Raw genomic sequence first — 7,436 nt, 5'->3', positions numbered from 1 at the left:
ATTATCCCATGCTGGACAGCTCCAAGAGGAGTATACCTACCATGCACTGAGAATTCCCTACATTTTCTGGACACAGGATTCCGCAGGCTTAGCTGAAACAGTCTTTCTACATTAAGTACTGGTGAAACCCGTAAGGTATGAAAAAGAAAACAATGTTGGAGATTGCTGGTGGGTCAAGTTTCACAGTTTAAGCAAATTAATGTATTACATAGTTGAGAAACAAAAAAATTCCTTCCAGTAGCACCTTAGAGGCCAACTAAGTTTGTTATTGGTATGAGTTTTGAAGAAGTATGCATGCACATGAAAGTTCATACCAATAACAAACTTAGTTGGCCTCTAAGGTGCTACTGGAAGGAATTTTTTCATTTTGTTTCGACTACAGCAGAACAACACGGCTACCTACCTATGGTTGAGAAACGTAATTCTCATCCTAATTACTAAACGTGTAAAACTGACATTCCATGCACCACCACTGCAAAGAGAACATATTGCCAAGCAGTTATATGTCTCCTACATCACCTTCTCCTTCAAAAGATTCCCCAGCAGGTCAACAAACTGCTTGCAAATTCTACATTTTGTAAGAAATTTCATAGCTTGGTCCTAATGCACTAGTGGATCACAAGCCCAAGGTCAGAAGCCATTATGTGAGCATGGCAGAGACAGTAAATGGAGCTCCAGAGGCACAAATGCTTAGAATCTGAATGCAACAGTAAATGCCACCATGATTCAATTAAACATACCAAGAATGTGTTTGTGCTTTCCAACTCCTGGACTTCTTTACGGACTACTCAAAATTGAAAGTGAGCAAAAATAATGAGCATAAAATGGATTAACTGGCATACATAATTTAAAAAGAACTGCTGGTTTGACAGTTTAAGTAACAAAAACTTAAAACTCTGATTCTTTACTTCATCTTTTTGTCATTAGCTAAAAGCAACCAACAACCAACCATTTCCATGGATACATTTGCAGATGCCTCAAGACATGACTTAGAAAATTACTTTATTCTGCAAGTCAGCATTTCACGATCAGCTATGTCAGAGGTAAATGTGTTAATAGCTATTTGCATTTTTTTGGAGTAAATAATCTTATAAGACTGCAGTCAGAGATTTGATGTCACCAGCTTACCATCCTCAATTTCAAGAAGCTGCTCCAAACACCAAAACAAAAATATCCAGATGTAATTTTTAAAAACAATAATAATAAATGTTCTGATGTACTCAACAGTCTGTTCAGACTGGAAGTAGTTGCAACAACACACACAGGAAACACACAGAACAGAAGGGTAAGTGCTGCATGTGACACCTTTTCCATAACACGTAGGTATGGCAACACATAACAGGTGGTGGGAGAAACTCAACATGGGGTTGTCATTTTCAGCAGCACACCAGTGAACAATGTCATATTTAGTCCCACCCCAATTTATGACTATTATACAGCAAGTCTTTGCATAAGACACAACCAGCATCTGTTCCTGAATGGCCTTGGCATGCATTTTGTTTCTGGAGCATACTAGGAAGTTTTTTGGGGTGTTTTTGCTCTTATGAGTTATCTAAGAGATAAGAGAAGGCAATTAACCCACCGAAGCACAATTAAATGCTGCTGTAAACTAATGAATCAAATCTCTTAAGGCAGTTTGCAAAGATATTGCACTGATAAGAATGGAAATATTCTCAGGTACCATTTAATAAAATCAAAATTAGTCAAAAATGGGATGCTATGGCACAAACGTTAACGGCCACTATAACTCCTGATAATTGAAGTGTCATCACATGTGTTCAAGCCAGGAAGCAACAGACCTACTTTTTACTCAATTTGACTACTGTTTTGGATGGATTTTTTGCACGGACAGTGATCATCCGAAAATAACTTTGAGAAAACATGTATTATAAAAGCATTTGCATAGTTTAATTTGAATACGTATGCAGAGTTTGTGTTGTTGTATCTTTAACTTTGATTTAAATACATGTTGATATAAATAAATATAAAGTCAGAAATGCTTGTTAACTATTTTTCTGCTTTGCAGTTTCTTTAGCTTGCATAGTGTGATCTGCCAGGAACACAATTTCCTTCTGGAAAGGCGACATATAAACTGAAGCCTAATCTAACCTGTAAATTAGAAGACAAATAGCAGGGGATTTTTAAGCCTAGAGAAAAGGTATAGGGTGCATATTGCCAATTAAAAAAAAAAGTTAAAACAATGTTAAAAAGAAAGACAGCACAAGCAGCTTAAATCAGAGGAAGTTGAGTTTAGCTGAACTTTTGTAACAAACTTCTGAACCATATGAACAAGTGAACAAACTGCGTAAAATCAGAACTGGGCAAACACCCGTTGCCCAACCCACATTTGTTAAAATAATGGGGATACCGGGAACAGAAGGGGGGATCAGTGGGTGAAATGTGCCTTTTCCCCCCCAGCCACTAGTTCTCACCTGCAAATGTTCCCCAAACTGTCCCCCACACACTCAGTTTGGCTTAGTTCCTGTACGAGTTTAGCTGGGCAAATCACTCATTCTCATCCTAGGGAGGGTATACCACGGACCAGAAGGATAAGAACTGGCAGATACTCCCCCTGCAAATCCCCCCACATCATCATCACTGAGGATGGTAATCCTCATGTTTCCCATATAACATTCACCTCCACACTAAGCTGGGAAATGGTGACCATGTTCAACCTTGACTGTCGCAGTATGCCTCTGAATACCAGTTTGGGGAACCCCAAGTGGGTAGAATACTCAAGTCATGCTTTTGTGCTATCCATAGGCATCTGGTTGAGCCACTTTGAGTACAGGATGCAGGATGAGATGGGTCACCGGGCTGATCCAACAGGGCTCTGATTACAGTGGTACCTCGGGTTACATATGCTTCAGGTTACATATGCTTCAAGTTACAGACTCCGCTAACCCAGAAATAGTACCTCAGGTTAAGAACTTTGCTTCAGGCTGAGAACAGAAATCATGCTCTGGTGGTGGGGCGGCAGCGAGAGGCCCCATTAGCTAAAGTGGTGCCTCAGGTTAAGAACAGTTTCAAGTTAAGAACAGACCTCCGGAACGAATTAAGTACCGTAACCAGAGGTACCACTGTATATCCTTATGGTGGGATTTCCTCCCTTTCAGCTTTTCAGAAAGGGGAACAGAAGATGCCAGTCATCTAAAGTTTCTTAAGGCCAAGTCACACAGTTATGGCTAGCAATCCGGTATGTGTGCTGGAGTAGCAGATGCATGCAGTCCTCACTGTATATATATGATGGGTGTCATGCACATATATGTCTTTACATACATTGACCTGAACGTTAATTTCAAGTTGGTAAGAGCAACATTCTGAAGACATCTGAAGACAGATGCTTAGTTACTCTAAACATAAGGGGGTGGATTCACCAGCTACAACATTTCCCCAATAGGTCTGCTGCTTCCTGTCAAGTCTCATGCTTAGCTATGTCCCAACCAGGAGATCAAACTGGAAGAAAGAAGAGAATGCACATGCGTATTCCCAGACGCCCCCAACCCTGGATGGAAGGGCAGGATAAAAACCTAACAAGTAATAATATTAACTCTCACAGACAAAGCAGTCCCCTAAACCCACACTCCATCGGGGGGCCTGCTACACAGTTTAAGGATCTGTGATTTTATGATTGGCTGCCAACATCTGAATAATATAGAGTACGTACTGTCACATGCATAGACAGACGTCCCTGAGGTATACAGACTGATGAGAAAGCCAAAAATGGTACCCTGGTTACTCGACCCAATCTGCGTTTTTATTGGAAGACCCTTCCATGCTTCCATCTCTAACTCTCTAGTTCTGGCAGTGACTTCTGTTTTGCATCAGCTTCTTTTCTTGCTCAGTAACTATGCTCTTCCCTACCCTCAAAGACATGGAACTGAAAGCCTGTAACATCTCAGTGTTAGAAAGGCTTACCCTTCTCTTTCAGGCACCAGTTATCAGTCTTCTGTTCAGTATTGACAAAGGCATGTGTGAGCCATCAGCTTCCATTAACCATGGCATATATAACTGAAGACAGGAAACTAGAAATAATTTCTGCGGCCACGGCAGCAGGAAATTGACACGTTATATTTCCTGGATTCTTATTTACCCACAGATTACATTTCTATAGCACAGGGAAAGATGTCATACGTATGCATGAGAGCTCTCTCTATTTCCAAAATACAATAGAATAGTCTCAGTTTGCCAGACAACACATGGTTAGATAAGAGAGGCTGGTGATAAAGCAGCCAGATGACTGGGAACCAGCAGCTGTGCAGCTGAGAAGCTTCCGCTCACAAGAATAGCATGACTTAATGCACAAATGGTCACCACTCCATCCACAATCCAACATTTCATTGGAGAAACAGAGAACCAATTAAAGTTGAGAAGCTGCCTACAATAGTTTTGTACATATTTTCTTGCCCAACTGATTTCCAAACTGGCCCAGTTTTGAAAGGATGGGAAGTTACAGAGCTTAATGTGGTAATGCAATTTAGTTGCAAATGAAAATGCCACACTATAGAGAAGTGCAGAATAAGTCCCCCACCGCCTCCCAGAAGCCCACAAAGGTTTTCCCATTAAGGGCAAATTAATTTAGCTATGGCTTCAGTTTACTGAATTAAAGCATATCCTGTTGATGCAAATTTAAGAGCAACACCTTCACTTCCCACCCTGCTTCTTCCTCAATTTTATTCTCCCTTTTCAGTAGGCACAGAATAAATTAAAATGTGCTATAACCATTTGTTAATTGAATTGGCTTTATGAGAGTCTGTAAAAGAAATGAATCATGCATCACTAGCAATATTCAGTTGCACTCAAATATTCTGCTTGTCAGCACTGGCCTCCAATTGGAGGCCTGTGACCCACAAATGAGCACAGTCTAACCCAGGGGTAGCTGATATGGTGCCTTTGAGAGACTACAACTCTCATCATCCTGAACTACTGGCCAAACTGGTTTGGGCTGATGAGATATATAGCCCAACACTTTCTGGAGGGCTCCACATTGGCTACTTCCCTAACCTTTACATTTGTGAGGTTTTCTGTTTTGTTTCTCTTTTAAAGAAAAGGGAACAGAAAAAGACATGTATTCAGAAATCATTTAAAAGTAGCTCCTAGGTCCAACATTGGGCTTAAAGGCGGATGCCAAGTTTTACATGATTGAAAATGCATAAATACAACCATTAGCTCCTTTCTGATTCTCATCCCAAACCAGAGCTTAATTTCTTTAATGCTATATATTTGCCAAGCTCATCAGTAGATGACCAATCTAGTTCTATCTTACATTGCTTTGCTTCAGTGACCAACTGCTGTGTCATAAATGAAAGGCAACCTCACCTTTTCAGAGTCCAAGGAGAAAATTAAAGCAATAAAACAGCTTGAACAGATAAGGCAGATTTCATCTCACACTAGTTCAAAATGATGTACTGACTTTGTCTTTTACCCTTGAATACACATTATACTACAGAGCTCGCAGCCTGAGACACAGCACAAAATGCAGAGACCTACAGCAAAAGCTAGCAGTACACATTAACTGCAAACTGATACTTTGGTGGATAAAATGCAAGCAAGATGTGAAAGCTTCTAAAGTCCCTTCTGTGTCACAGCGCCAGCAACTGGCATGGATGGCTTTCACCTCTTCCTCAGGGGGAAAACTGGCTCCAGCAACATAACATGCTCCAGTAATATGTCAAATGAATTGTTCCACCATGTCTACGACTGCAAGGTATTGATAAAGCACAGAAGAGACAACTAAGTGTTGCTCTGACTCACGGCCCTTGCTCATTTCATCCAGCAACATTTAAAGGCACTATCTGGGGGGGTAGGCTAAAATATTTGGTGGCCACCAGTCAAAACCAGACAAGGGAGAACGCAAATTCAACTCTCAAACTCATTTCATGGATGCAGTTAATGCATCACGTCATAAAAACTCCAATGTGCAATGATTCTGTGGAATCATTAGGGAGACAGGACCTCTTGATTCTCTCCCACCCATGTCACTTGCCATTATCAATCACAGTGAATACACAGCAATCCTAAATATAAGACCATTATTTATATAATCTGTGATCTTTTTAATCTTTAATTATCTTGGAACTGCATGAGAAGGGAGCTTGAGCACGTACCTATGATAATAGCTTTCCCTTGGCACAGAGTATATGTACGTCAGTGAAAGGATGAGGAGTTCCCCCAGCCTACCTTGGATGAAAGAGGTTCCCAAGAATAAACCACCAGCTCTCCCCTGCAGGAACTACCGCTTTTTCAACCCCATTCTCCACATTATGTCGAAGAGCACATGCACACAGAGACACACATCTGCAATAGAGCCCAGGAGGAGACCTGCCTCACTTTCTTTTGCCCCCCTCGTAGTTTCTTCCCAATGACTTGAGGCCTTTTTCTTGGCAATCTGTCTATCAGCATTAACAGGGCTGTCCTCATCACCAGGCAGACTCTGGCGGGTGGGGGGGGCCGCGTAGAGAGGATGTTATGTCATGCAGGAAGAAACAGAAGCTTCCGACCCCAACACTTTCTCTTTCACACACACCCAACAGCCCTATGCATGATCTCCCCACAGCCACCTAATTCCAGTCTCGCTTTCCTCTGTCATCCCCACCCCGACCAGCAGCCCTCTCTCTGCCCTTCAACTGCACCGGCCTCCTCAGCGCAAAAGCGACCCCCCAATTCCCCTCCCCATCTCCCCTTCCTCCTCTTTGGCCAGCCCTTCCCAAACCCACCTCATCCCTTCTTTCCTCCCCAGTCCCTGGTTGAACGACCCCCATTCCCCACCCCACCTCCTTGCACTCCTTTTTCCCTACCCACCACAATCTGACTACATCCCACCCCCCAAAAAACACACACCCATCTTCTTCTCCCTCTTCCCCCCCCCACCTCTGGGGTGGGCCTCAATTCCCCCCCTCTTTCACTCACTCCCCTCCCCATTTCACCCCCTCCTCATCCCCCCACCCTCCATGATTCCCCTCAATTCCTCCTCACCCTCAATTCCTCCTCGCCCCCCCCACCCTCAACGACCCCTCCCAATTCCTCCTCATTGCCCCCCACCCTCAAACACAACCCTCCATGACTCCTCACCTTCCATTCCTCCTTACCCCACCCACCCTCAGCCACCCCTTGCCCCCCACCCTCAACGACCCCTCCCAATTCCTCCTCCTCCCCCCGCCCTCCATTTCCCCACACGCCCCCCTCCCCACAGCTCCCCCCCCCATGCGCCACAGAGAGAGACCCCGAGCCCCCCCCCCCCCGCAATGGCTTCTCCCTCCTCCCTCGCGCCTCCCGGCCTCCCTCCTCCTTCTCCGACCGTGAGGCGCTGACAGAAAATCCGCCGCTTCCCTCCTCCTCCTCCTCCTCCCCCGCCTGGGCCGCCGCCGCCGCCGCTGCGCCCTCCTCACCTGCCGGATCCTCCGCCTCCTCCGTCGGCGTCTCCCGGCCGGCTGGGC

The 7,436-nt window shown here is 44.1% G+C and overlaps 1 protein-coding gene across 1 annotated transcript in view; it reads right to left on the bottom strand.

Moving 5' to 3' along the window:
* The window catches only part of DNAJC5 (DnaJ heat shock protein family (Hsp40) member C5), a 53,490-nt gene extending 46,054 nt beyond the window's left edge, over nucleotides 1–7,436 (bottom strand). The window contains exon 1 of the mRNA XM_081011644.1: nucleotides 7,389–7,436. The gene's annotated coding sequence lies outside the window, so the exon portion shown is untranslated. The remainder of the gene's footprint in view (nucleotides 1–7,388) is intronic.

This window comes from Podarcis pityusensis (assembly GCF_964106645.2).
Source record: "Podarcis pityusensis genome assembly, chromosome: 6".
In the NCBI taxonomy this organism is placed as follows: Eukaryota; Metazoa; Chordata; class Lepidosauria; order Squamata; family Lacertidae; genus Podarcis; species Podarcis pityusensis.
This window is presented reverse-complemented; position numbering and strand designations above follow the sequence as displayed.